General features: G+C 41.1%; 1 protein-coding gene across 1 annotated transcript in view; it reads right to left on the bottom strand.

Moving 5' to 3' along the window:
• Ldah (lipid droplet associated hydrolase) overlaps window positions 1–11,322 on the bottom strand; it is a 59,967-nt gene extending 48,645 nt beyond the window's left edge. Inside the window, exon 1 of the mRNA XM_040730774.1 lies at window positions 11,237–11,322. The gene's annotated coding sequence lies outside the window, so the exon portion shown is untranslated. The remainder of the gene's footprint in view (window positions 1–11,236) is intronic.
• Between the last annotated feature and the right edge of the window lie 2,654 nt (window positions 11,323–13,976).

Below are 13,976 nucleotides of genomic sequence, written 5' to 3'. Positions count from 1 at the left end.
ACAAAAGGAAATCCCCTTGCCACATAATAGCAAAAACTCTGAACATACAGAATAAAGAAAGAATATTAAGAGCAGCAAAAGGAAAAAGCCAGATAACATACAAAGGCAACCTATCAGAATCACACCTGACTTCTCCATGGAAACTCTGAAAGCCAGAAGGTCCTGGATAGATATTTTACCAACACTAAGAGACCACAGATGCAGGCCCAGACTGCTATACCCAGCAAAACTTTCAATCACTATAGATGGAGAAAACAAGATATTCCATGACAAAACCAGATTTAAACAATACGTATCCACTAACCCAGCCTTTCAGAAAGTTCTGGAAGGAAAACCCCAACCCAAGGGAGTTAACTACAACCACAAAAACATAGGCAATAGATAATCCCACCTTACCAACAGCCAAAAGAAAAGAGGTGGAAATCCACACATAATTCCACCACCATCAACTATTCCAAAACAAACAAGAATGAACAATTAATGGTCATCAATATACCTCAGTATTAGTGGTCTTAACTTGCCCATAAAGAGACACAGGCTAACACAATGGATTTGAATACATAACCCATCCTTCTGTTCCAATCAAATGAGCCCAAGAAACAAGCAGGGGTAGCAATCCTAATATCTAACAAATTAAATGTTGACATAAAATCAATCAAAAGAAAGGAAGAAGGTAATTACATACTCATCACAGGAGAAATCCACCAAGATGAAGTTTCAATTTTGAACATCTATGCCCCAAATACAAAGCCACCCACATTCATAAAAGAAATATTACTAAAACTCAAATCACATATGAAGCCCCACAACGTATAGTGGGAGTCTTCAATCCCCCACTCTCACCTCTAGACAGGACTACCAGACAGAAACTTAACAAAGAAGCAAAGGAACTAATAGAAGTTATGACCCAATTTGGATTAACAGACATCTATAGAACATTCCACCCAAATAAAAAAGAATATACTTTCTTCTCAGCGCCACATGGAACCTTCTCAAAAATCGACACATGCTTACCATAATATCAAATCACAACAGGTACAAAATATTTGGAATAACTCCAAGCACCTTATCAGACCATCATGCATTAAAATTAGGATTCAACAACAACACAAATTGCAGAAACCCTACAAATTCATGAAAGTTGAATAATGCACAATTGCACCATTCCTGGGTCAATGAAGAAATAAAAAAAGAAATTAAAGACTTCCTAGAATTCAATGAGAGTGAGGACACAACATACCCAAACTTATGGGACACTTTGAAAGCAGTGCTACAAGGGAAGTTCATAGCACTAAGTGCCCACATGAAGAAACTGGAAAATAGTTACACTAGAGAATTAACAGCACAACTGAAAGCTCTAGAACACAAAGAAGCAAATTCACCCAGGAGGAGTAGATGCCAGGAAATAATCAAATTCAGGGCTAAAATCAATAAAGCAGAGACTAGGGAAAACAATACAAAAAAAATCAATGTAACGAAGAGTTGCTTCTTTGAGAAAATCAACAAGATAGACAAATCTTTATCCAAACAACAGAGTGTGAACATGCAAATTAACAATAACAAGATAGACAAATCTTTATCCAAACAACAGAGTGTGAACATGCAAATTACAAAATCAGAAACGAAAAGGAGAACATAACAAAGGACACTGAGGAAATCCAGAGAATCATCAGGTCATACTTTGAAAACCTGTACTCCACACAATTTGAAAATCTAAAGGAAATGGACAATTTTCTGGATAGATATCACTTGCCAAAATTAAATCAAGAACAGATAAGTAATTTAAATACACCTATAACCCCTAAGGAAATAGAAGCAGTCATCAAAAGTCTCCCAACAAAAAAAAAAGCCCAGGGCCAGATGGCCTCAGTGCAGAATTCTATCAGAAATTCAAAGAACATCCTATACCAATTCTTCTCAAAGTATTCCATGCAATAGAAGCAGAAGGGTCTTTGCCAAACTCTTTCTACGAGGCTTCAATAACCTTGATATCCAAGCCACACAAAGACACAACTAAGAAAGAGAACTTCAGAACCAATATCCCTCATGAACATTGATGCAAAAATACTCAATAAAATATTGGCAAATCATATCCAAGAACACATCAGAAAACTCATCCACCATGATCAAGTAGGCTTCATCCCAGGCATGCAGGGTTGGTTCAACATATGAAAATCCATCAATGTAATCCAACCTATAAACAAGCTAAGAAACAAAAATCACATGATCATCTCACTGGATGATGAAAAGGCCTTTGACAAACTCCAACACCCATTCATGATAAAGGTCTTGGAGAGATCTGGGATAGCAGGAACTTGCCTCAACATAATAAAAGCTATATACAGCAAACCACAGCCAACATCAAACTAAATGAGCAGAAACTCAACGCAATTCTTCTAAGATCAGGAACAAGACAAGGCTGTCCACTCTCTCCATACCTCTTCAATATTGTACTTTAAGTTCTAGCTAGAGCAATACAACAACAAAAGGAGATCAAGGGGATACAAATTGGAAAGGAAGAGGTCAAACTTTCACTATTTGCAGATGATATGATAGTTTATATAAGTGACCCAAAAAACTCTACCAAGGAACTCCTGCAGCAAAGTGGCAGGATACAAGATCAACTCAAGAAAATCAGTAGCTCTACTATAGATAGACGATTAAAGGGCTGAGAAAGAAATCAGAGAAACATCACCCTCTACAATTGCCACAAACAACATAAAATACCTTGGGATAATGCTAACCAAACAAGTGAAAGACCTGTATCGCAAAAAGTTTGAGTATTTAAAGAAAGAAATTAAAGACACCAGACGGTGGAAAAATCTCTCATGCTCTTGGATATGTAGGATCAACATAGTAAAAATGGCAATCTAACTGAAAGCAATCTACAGATTTAACACAATCCCCATTAAAATCCCAGCACAATTCTTCACAGACATTGAAAGAACAATAATCAATGTTGTATGAAAAAACAAAAGACCCAGGATAGGCAAAACAACCTTACTCAACAAAGCAACATCTGGAGGCATCAGCATCCCCTACCTAAAGCTCTATTATAGAGCTGTAGTCCTGAAAACAGCTTGGTATTGGCACAAAAATAGGCAGGTAGACCAATGAAATCCAATTGAACACCCTGATATTAACCCATACATGTATGAACATCTGATCTTCGACAAAGAAGCTAAAAATATACAATGGAAAAAAGAAAGCATCTTTAACAAAGGGTGCTGGCATAACTGGATGCTGGCATGTAGAAGAATGCGGAATAGATCCATGTCTATCGCCATGCACAAAACTTACGTCCAAATGGATCAAAGACCTCAGCATAAATCCAGCCACGCTAAACCTCTTAGAAGAGAAAGTGGTACCCTTGAATGAATTGGTACAGGAGACAGCTTCCTGAACATAACACCAGTAGCACAGACAGTGAGATTAACAATTAACAAATGGGACCTCCTGAAACTGAGAAGCTTCTGTAAGGCAAAGGACACAGTCAAAAAGACAAAAAGGCAGCCCACAGAATGCAAAAAGATATTCACTAACCCCACAACTGACAGAGGGCTGATCTCCAAAATGTACAAAGAACTCAAGTCTCCAAGACACCAAAGGATCCAATCAAAAAATGGGGTACATAACTAGAGAATTCTTAGTAGAGGAGACTAAAATGGCTGAGAGACACTTGATAAAGTGCTCAACATCCCTAGCCATCTGGGAAATGCAAATCAAAACAACTCTGAGGTACTATCTTACTCCTGTCAGAATGGCTAAAATCAAAAACTCCAATAACAGTTTATGCCGGAGAGGATGTGGAAAAAGGAGAACACTTCTTCACTGCTAGTGGAGTGCTGACTTGTACAGCCACATTGGAAATCTGTATGGAGATTCCTCAGGAAAATGAGAATCAGTCTACCACAAGACCCAGCAATTCCACTCTTAGGCATATATCCAAAAGATGAACATTCATACAACAAGGATGTCTGTTCCACTATGTTCATAGCAGCATTATTTGTAATAGCCAGAACTTGGAAGCAACCTAGATGCCCCTCAGCTGAAGAGTGGATAGAGAAAACGTGGTACATTTACATATGGAGTACTATTCAGCAGAAAATAACAATGGAATCTCGAAATTTGCAGGCAAATGGACGGCACTAGAAGAAACCATCATGAATGAGGTAACCCAGTCACAAAAAGAGAAACATGGTATGTACTCACTCATTTATGGATTTTAGATATGAATCAGGGAAGTACCAGCATACAATCCCACTGCCAGAGAGTCTGGGAAACAGAACCTTCATCCATTGACTTATGAAAGCAGAGGCAGATACCCACAGACAAACACTGAACTGAACTCCTGGAATCCAGTGTCAGAAAGGGAGAACTGATGGGCAAAGGAGTTAAGAGTGGGCTGGTTTAACCCACAGAAACAGCTGACCTGAACAAGGGGGAGCTCTTGGACCCCAGATTGATGGCTGTGTGCCAGACCCCCTGAATGTGGATGTCAGTGAGGAGGCCTAGGTAATCTATGGGGCCTTGGGTAGTATTTATCCCTGGCATACAAATAGACTTTGAGTACCAATACCACAATATGGAGGCTCTCTCAGCCGGGACTCTTGGGTGAGGGCCTAGGCTCTGCCCTGTATGAAATGACAGTCACTGGAGATCTACCATGGAGGGCCTCACCCTCCCTGGGGATCGGAGTGGAGATTAGGTGGGGGACTGGGGGACCTGGTGGGGAGGGCGGGGAAGGAGAGGGATCTGGGATTGACATGTGAAACAAGATTGTTTCTAACCTAAATAAAAATAAAAACAAACAAAAAAATTGGAAAACAAAAACCACAACTGCAATTCTAAGACACTTCAAGCAAAATAGACCTGAATGGAGAAGAAGGGAGTTCACACGCGTGTTCCCAGGGCAGCTTTGACTTCCCTTCCTGGTACTTCTGATTCTCACCAAGCAGTTAGAAGGAAAGAAAATCTTACCTAAGAGCCTGTGGGAACTCAGTTCTGCAAGTGACAGATTAACAAAACACAGGGTTATGACAATTATAGGGTGTTGGAGGGTGGCAACTCCACCCTTAGCCTCAGCCTCAGCCTATGAGCAGGCCTGGATTATATCAATTTGATAAGCACCAAGAGCTGGGCTTGAGGACAACCAAGTGTGACTATGACTTGTGCAACTTACGCAAACCTGTTTTTCTAAACACAGGTGCTCATCTATATTAATAATTTTTGAATTTTATGTAGCAACATATTTTTCCCAATTTAATCTTATACAAACCTAGGCAATATGTAAAACAGAGAACCAGCATTTGATCAGTACAAATCTTAGCAGATCAAACCTACAATATTTCATTATACTTATTATAATATTTATAATGCACATATATAAACTATTTATATTGTATAAAACCAATGAGAACAATAAAGCTAAACTGCTGAACAAAAATATTCAATGTAGAGTTGCATGTGTATCTTATTTGGCTTTAGCATCCAAATGTCTGCTATTTATTTTAGCTACCCAGAATTCCCACAATCATGTAGGAACTAGCAATGATAACTCTTAAAAAGCTTGAGTCAGAATGTGTTACCAGTCACATCAAAAAGACACCAGGGGAGTTGATCAGATATTGCCTTTCTCTTTTGGTATGTGTGTGTCCTCGCCTGTTGGGTGTATGGATGGAGGACAAAGCTCAACTTCAGGTACTGCTTTGTACCTTTGCCTACTGCTCTCAGGGACCTTAAGTTTTTTTCAGACAGGCTCTCACTGAACTGACTGGCTGACCAGCAAGCTTTCAGGACCCATGTGTCCCCTCCCACTCTCCCAATGCTGGGTCGCAATAGAGCTCTTAAATGAGTACACGAGATTCAAACTCAGGTTCTTCTGCTTGTACCCCTGAGCCATCCTCCAATCTGCAGGGGCTAAATTACCAACTACTAATAATAACTTGTGTCACTGACTACACACATCAGGTGTCTAAGACATCCTCAAAAGCCAGTCTACATGTGAATCATCAAACACATATACCACTTATTGTCTCACCATGAAACACAGCAGAACATACACTTGGTATGTCTGATTCTTGAATGGAAATTATTTCATGTGGTTCCTGGGAACCAGTGTTTAACCTATATGTAACATATTTGGTGAGTGGACATGCACAGATTGACTTCTGAAAGGTTTGGGGCAGACACACCAAGTTTGTAATTCATATGGAAAGAAAATATGAGAAGGAAATATGAAAAATAGCAGAAGCTTTATTTCAAACACTAACATGCTGATTATTTATGTTTTAAACCACAGAGGAGGGACCAGTAGTTGGTTTTGATTAGAGGGTTTTTTTTGTTTTGTTTTGTTTGTTTTGTTTTTGTTTTTTGGGTTTTGTTTTGTTTTTTGAGTGGTTCTGGGGATTGAACCCAGCGCCTTGTTAAGTGTTTCACAATTTAACAATATTACCAGCCATTTGAGGTTTGTTTTAAGTTTAAATTGTAGTGAATCTGATTTTGCAATAGCAGACCAGCTTGCTTCCCAGGTATCTTCCACTGATGACAATTAGAAAAGCCAGAGAAAAGGTTTTTTTTTCTCTGCCTGTTTAAAAAAAAATACCAGTAACCACCAAAAGAATTGTGCAACAATATGTAAATTTGCACAACAGGAGAAACAAGTGTGAAGTTTGAGTGAGAAGAGAGCAGAGAGTAGATTTAAAGTATAACATAAAAATATGGAATACAGACCCTGCCCACAGGCCTCCTCCACTGTCTCTGTTCCCCCAGACCCCATGCCTCAGGCCGTTCCTCATGCTGCAACAGAACACCAGCTGCAGTCTGCATTTCCCCTGCCCACATCTCCTATGGATCTCACAGACCATTCTCTCCTATATTCCCTTACCTAACTCGTTGCTATACTCCAGCCCCCAACGCAAGTAGATGTCCCCTGCTCAACTGCAGTTCATGCCTGCCAGAAAACCAGGTAGGCTGGTTTCTCTGTTCCTCAAGACCTAATCAATCCCTCAGTCTCCTCCCTAGCTCTGCAACAGATCACCAGCTGAGGGCTCCCTTCCTGCTGCAGCTGCCCATGACTCCTGTGGATCCCAGGCACAATCCCTTCAGACCTCCTCCCAACTCATCACTTAATCCTAGCCTCCAGTACCATCAGGCAGTCCCCGTGACCACGTCAGCTGAGCAGGCCAGGAAAACAGGCAACACACAGCCATCACACTATGAAAATACAGAGAGGAAACAAACCAAGGAACAAAACGCCCATCCAAGAAAGAAAACCCCAGAAATCAGCATCTAGACCTGTAAGCTCCCCAAACCCAGATGCCTAGAGGCCAGAGTAAGAACACAGTAACAGTCAGTACAGTATGTCTCTACTAGAGCCCAACTATCCTATCACAGCAGGCCCCAAATATTCCAACAAAGCTGAAGCACAGAAAAAAAAAAAGACCTTAAAACCAATATGAAGATGATAGAGGTCCTTAAAGAAGAAAATAATACATCCCTTAAATAAAGTCAGGAAACCACAAGCACACACAAACACATACCCCACCACCAAAATAACAGAAGTTTACAATCACTGGTCATTGATATCTCTTAATGTCAATGCTCTCAATTCCCCGATAAAAAGACACAGAGACAGAATAGAGCCGCAAGAGGTATCACCATCCCTGATTTCAAGCTGTACCACGGAGCTATAGTAATAAAAAGCATATGGTATTGGCATAAAAAGACGTGATGATCACTGAAATCAAAGTGAAGACCAAAACATAAATCCACACACCCACGGTCACCTGATTTCTGACAAAGAAGCCAGCAATACTCAAAGGAAGAAAGGAAAGAAGGGAGGGAGGGAGGGAGGGAGGGAGGGAGGAAAAGAAAGCATCTCCAATAAATGGTGCTGGTCAAACTGGATGTCTGCATGTACAAGAAAATAAAACAGGAAAATGTGAAAAAATGAAGCTATATATGGACAGAAGAAAGGGAAAGATGGACTTTTAAAAAAGCTTGGTCCAACTAGGTATCAATAAGGAAAAGAGTGAACCATAACAGAGTGCCACATACAGCTTAGAAGGAAAAGAGAACAATAAAGCTTCCCAGAGACTCGTGTCTCCTGACCTTTGGACAGTCGAAGGTCATTTCAACAAGGTATAGTATACCTTAACCATAAAGGAGTTTTAAAATGCATCCTTTAGATTAAGAACTTACATCCATCAATAGACATTGACAGTGAGAGTTTAGTCAGAAACTAGAGTAGGAGAAGATACACACACATATGTATAGTCTTGCAGCTGTAATACTGTTGTTAGGATACTCTCCAGCAACAGGTTTGAATCTTGAATTCCACTCATTTGCCATTATGCATTTGTGTGTGTGCATGGATGTGTACACATTTCCAGTTTTCTCCCACTCTGTGACTGATTTCATTTACTTAATCTCTATGCATAAGATCTATTCAAACAATAATTACTATTTTGTGGGGTTAGGGGTTGAACACGGGAAGTCTCATCTCATACTTCAGAAAATAGTTCTATCACTTAGCTACATCTTCAGTCCATATATTTATATTACCTGTGTGTAGTATCTATACATACAAAACAGATTTTCTCAACACATATCCAGAACATGAAAAGAACACCTCCAAATCAGAGAGAGAGAGAGAGAGAGAGAGAGAGAGAGAGAGAGAGAGAGAGAGAGAATCCAGTTAAAATACAGGCAAAATATTGAAAGGCACTTTATAAAAGAGAATGGCCAAAAGCAGATGGTTAATAACCATAAGGGCTTTCTAGAAGAGTCAAAGAATACCAATATGGAAACTATCATTGGGCACACTGGCACATGCCCAGAATCCCAGAATTTGGGAAACTGAGGCAGGAATGTGATGAGTTTGAGACCAGTCAGGGATACACTGTATAAAACTGTCTAAAAAACAAACCCAAAAAACAAAAACCCTAGGTGTTTTGGCTCATGCCAATTCTTCTATCACTAGAAAGAGAGGTAAGATCAGGAGTTCAAGGTCAGCCTGGATTACAGAAGACCCTGCCTCAAAAACATTACAAAACAAACAAAAAGAAGATTTAAGCATAATGCAGACAACAGGGGGCAGGTGTGCAGAAACACACAGATACACATTTGCATCAGCACTGAGATTCTCCTACTCCAAACTATGAAGGTCTTGAATATCAGGCTAATGAGTTAGAAATTCAGGAATTCCAGACCATATCTTGCAAGAGACAGGCACACACTATAGTTACAGTTTAAAAAATAAAAAGTTCTCAGGAACCCCACGTATTCTTGCTACATGGCACACCATGCTAGCACTTAATGCCTTTAGACAACATGCTATATCCTCACAAACATTGGAGGTTAGCAGTTCTAAAAGGATAGTGCAAAGTCAGTCTTGGTCCAATCCCAAGTATGTTAGCTAGGAAAAACAACAGCTGGCTTTGACTTGCTCCCTGGGACAGGAGTCATCAGGAAGTAACTTCATTGATAACCCTACAATGGGTGCTTCAAAATGATAGGTTGTTGGTTTGGAAGACCAGAGCACATCATCCCTATCTGAACTTTCCACATGACCTATTTTAATAAGCTTTCGCAGTGCAGGCAGGCTGATATCCAAACCCAAGTGTCTCCTGAGGATGAGATTAAAGTTGTCTCACCTCTTAAGACCTCACCTCACTAGTCATGTAGCATTCGTTCACAACACACCGATAAGCATTTAAGAGATAAGTACAACAAAGCACTTCTCAGAAAGCGAGCTGACATTTTTCCAATGACGATCTTACCAGTCTCTCCTACTTACTAACATCCCAACTTCATCCAAGCAGTTTGGGACAATGTTGAAGGCACCAGGAACATAAGAGTTTCCAAAAGTGAGTTAGGGGTTGATTAAGCTATTCTTACAAGAAGATAGCAAAACACCAGAAAAATGTAAGTGCACACTAAAATTTGGAAGCTACCAAAAGAATGCTATGTAAGAAACAAGAGCAAAAGCCAGGCGGTGGTGGCACATGCCTTTAATCCCAGCACTCGACAGGCAGAGGCAGGCGGATCTCTGTGAGTTCAAGGCCAGCCTGGTCTTAAAAGAGAGTTCCAGGACAGTCTCGGAGGAGGGGGGGGAGGGGAAGGAGCAAGGGATCTGAAAATAACAAATTAACTACACAGTGGGATCAACTCCAAAGTGGAACCAACAAAGAAAAAGATCAGAGAACTTGGATAGAGTCACAGAATTAAAGGACTTGAATTAGTGGGAAATAGTCTGAAGACTTAGCAGTAGCCCAGGAACTGGTACAATGACAACCTAAAATTCACACAGTCAGATTTCCAGAGGAGACAATGTGGGGCTAAAAGAGTCACTTGAAGAAACCGTATCTGGAAACTTCCCAAATTTGAGAAAGACATAAATCTACAGATTCAAGAAGCTGAGCAAACCTCAAGCTGGAGAAATCTACAGAAATGCAAGGCATGCCAAAGGAGCATTTTGGAAAATTAAAAACAAAGAAAAAAAAAACCTTAAAATCCGACAGACAGCAACAACATATTATCTGTAACCGTGAGGGGGATTCTCATGTGGATTTCTCAGGGATGGAAAGGCCTTTCAACGTCATATGGAAAACAAGAAAGCGTTCAACAGACACCAAACACTCCCGCTTAAGGTTCCAAAGTTTTGTTTTAAACAAACCGTTGTGACTAAAGACAGATAGACATGTTTCTACTCCCCCAGGTCTTTTGGTTGCACCCCTACCCCAGCTAAAGGGACATGCATTTTAAGAGACAAAGAAGGATGGGTGGCTTCCACGGCAGACTGTAAGTTCTCCCACTGTTTAGCATACAGGACAGGGAACAGACAATGCGTAGTAACTCAAAGGGAAGGGATGAATTACTGATTCATGAAAGAATTGTCTCAACCTGTATTCTGAGCTGTAAGGGGGAAGAGGGCGTCAAAGGTCTAAGGCAGGAAGAGATCAAGAAAAGCAGTGTGGACCTCAGATGCGTGGGCAGCCCCACGGCAAGCTCTGACTCGTTTCCAGCGGACTGGCTAACAACGCACCACGGGCTCATCCTTTCCCGGGAGCCTCCGAGGACCTTGCCACAGTGGGGTGCCTGCAGTACCATCTAGTTCCTCACGGTCCAGCTCGGCTGCTCTGCACGCGGGGTGATGGCTGCTCCGTTATCCTGGCCCCGCCCACCGCCACCACCCCTGACCTTCCTCAGGCAAAAGCGGGTAGCAGCACCTCACCTGTCCACCTGCAAGGTGTGCAACGCTGTCCGCAAATGCTGGAAAGGCGTAACCAAAACCGGAAGTCGCGCCCGATCGGGACGTCACAACACCGCGCCGCGACGGTCCCGGAAGTTGGCGCCCTTAAAATGCTTTCTAAGCGAGGCTTGGGAGTTGGAGAGTTTTAATAACAGCTTGGTAGGTGTGTGGTCCCTAGCCAGCGAGGTCGCTGGGAGCACACAGAGAGTTCCCCTTATTTCATATGAATTCTACCCGTTTTCTGCTCCTTGTCGTTTTTGATAAACTAGGTTTTCCTCTCCTCCGACAGCCTTCCATGTGTTCTCTACATTTGCCCCCCTTTCCTTTCTTCCGTTACCAGTTGCTTTTCTTCCCTTCTTCATGAAGACAGGAAAGTTGACTCTCGGTTAACCGTAGCGTTAGTATTCCACTTCAGACACTCTGCACTTTAGGACAATGCGACTGTTTCAGAGGCTCCTTCAACCTAATACAAACTCCAAGATTGTGTATCCTCAGCGCTTGGTACGTTGTAGGCGATCAGTGTATTTCTACTCTAACAAGTAGCGTGGCCGATATGGCAGTATTATATCCAGAAGAAGTAACATGGGACTTAGAGATTAAAAAAAATCACAGTAATTATCACCCATATTACAGTAAAATCACCCATACATGGAAGCGAAACTTTGCCCCCAGAGATGGTGCCACCAGCCAGCCAGCTGTGGAATGGAAACTGCTAAACTTCATTATCCTTCTTTGTCAGTTAGACTTCCCGTATCCAATATGAATATAAAGTTTTTCTTGAACTTATCTTAAATCCCCACAACAATTCGGTGAGGTCAGCATTAAAAGTGATTATTAGAGTCTGGAGACATAAATACACTGAATAAGTGATTATGTTACAGTGGCAGTATGTGATATGAACAAGGTGGTGTCCCTCATGCACGCAGTTTTATGTGTTTAAATTTCCCACCACTAATGCTGTAAAGCTATGTTCATATGAAACCACTCAGGTCTGCTGGCCTACCTTCTCCAACAGCGGGATGCGTCCCGATGGCAATGCAAAATGGAAAGGAAGCCGAGGTACAAGTCTGTCTCCATCTCCCGGCTTGGAATCTCTCTGGGTATCTGTCCCATCCTTCTCTCATCCACAGGCCATGTGACAGAATGCACTGGCACATTAATGTAACATTTCTTTTAATTGTTGCCCATGCATCTAATGCATTGTCTCAGGTGATTTATGTCACTGCACCTGTCCCAGAAATAACTGAAAGTTCAGTCTTTAAAGTGACAACATCTTTTCTGACCTTTAGATACTCAGGGTTATGTCTATCCACCCACAGTGTAAAAGAGGTGTGGAGAAACTAAGTAACTAGCTCAAAGTCAGTTGGGAGAGCTAGGCTCAGGTTGCTGGCAGCAACTTCTCAATTGTTCTCACGTCTTCTCTGGGCCTTCTGCTTTTGGGATAGACATGCTTTCACTAATTAAGAAGTCGTATTTTTGCACACAATGTTCCCTTTGCTACGTGACAGGCTGTAGCTGATGTGGCTTATGTAAGTAGTTAAGTGGAGTGTTCTCTGAAGCCTGCAGAATTCATTTGGCACATGTCAGGTAAGCTGTAATTGTGGAGCTATTATATATTGAAGTTTGGAAATAAAATTCTCCTCCCTTCCCCACATGGCTCATGTGTTGAAAACTTGGTCTTGCCACGTAGCAGTGTTTAGAGGTGGAGCCTCTGAGAGGCGATTTGTCCATTGATAATGTCATGTCTGAGTGGGCTGTCAGAAGTTGAGGACTGGTTCAGGGAGGCAGATCACGGAAGGAATTTGCCTTTGAAGGATCTATCATCTTTTCTCTCTGTGTATTTCCTAGGCAGCTTTATAATACCACACTCCCCAGAGCAATGCTGTACCTCACACAGGCAGAAGCAGTGAACCGAGATCTCTCAATCTGTAAGCCAAAATAAGTTTTTGTTGTGGTTGTTGTTGTTTATTTTGAGGCGCTATCTCTCTACATAGCTGTCCTAGAACTCACTATGCACTCCAAGCTAGCCCCCAACTCACAAAGAGGCCTCTCTCTGCCTCTCAAGCGCTGGGATTGAAGGTGTGCACCACCATACCTAGACAAAATAGGATTTCATCCTGTAAATTTATTTTGGGTATTTTGTCAAAGTGATGAAAAGTGACTGACGCAATGTATGTACCTTTTTTCTTTTTTGGATGCTTTTCTTTTAACATCAATTTCCAGTTCCCATTAAAAGGAGATTCCCTATAAATCATCCTTTTAGAGTTTTAAGTAGGGTTAAAATCCATGTGCATTATTCACTAATTTGAAGGTCTGGAGAAGTTTGAAATGAAGTCACCCCCTTTTTGTTAGTAGTACTTTACTAGTACTTCTTCAATTTTAATGTAAGTAAGAATCACCTGGGTTGTTAAGACAAAGGATAGTTTTGTAGGTCTTGGATGGAACCTAGAATTTACATTTTAAACAAGCTATCATGTGCTTCAGCGTCCGGTGAGTGTTAGGCCATGTTTTGAGTGACTCCTCTCTCTATAGCAATAGTAGGGAACATTCTTAGGGATAAGGTGATAATTTTTATTTATATTACTAGGTATATGAAAATATTGCTAATTATTATATTTGTAACATATGTCTGACAACAGATATTTCAGAATATTTCTGAGGAAATAGATCTGTACTGCATCTTGTACCACAGTATACAGATACTGTTCTGAATGCCAGGAAC

Source organism: Mesocricetus auratus, unplaced genomic scaffold (genome assembly GCF_017639785.1).
Source record: "Mesocricetus auratus isolate SY011 unplaced genomic scaffold, BCM_Maur_2.0 Super-Scaffold_100024, whole genome shotgun sequence".
NCBI classification, from domain to species: domain Eukaryota; kingdom Metazoa; phylum Chordata; class Mammalia; order Rodentia; family Cricetidae; genus Mesocricetus; species Mesocricetus auratus.
This window is presented reverse-complemented; position numbering and strand designations above follow the sequence as displayed.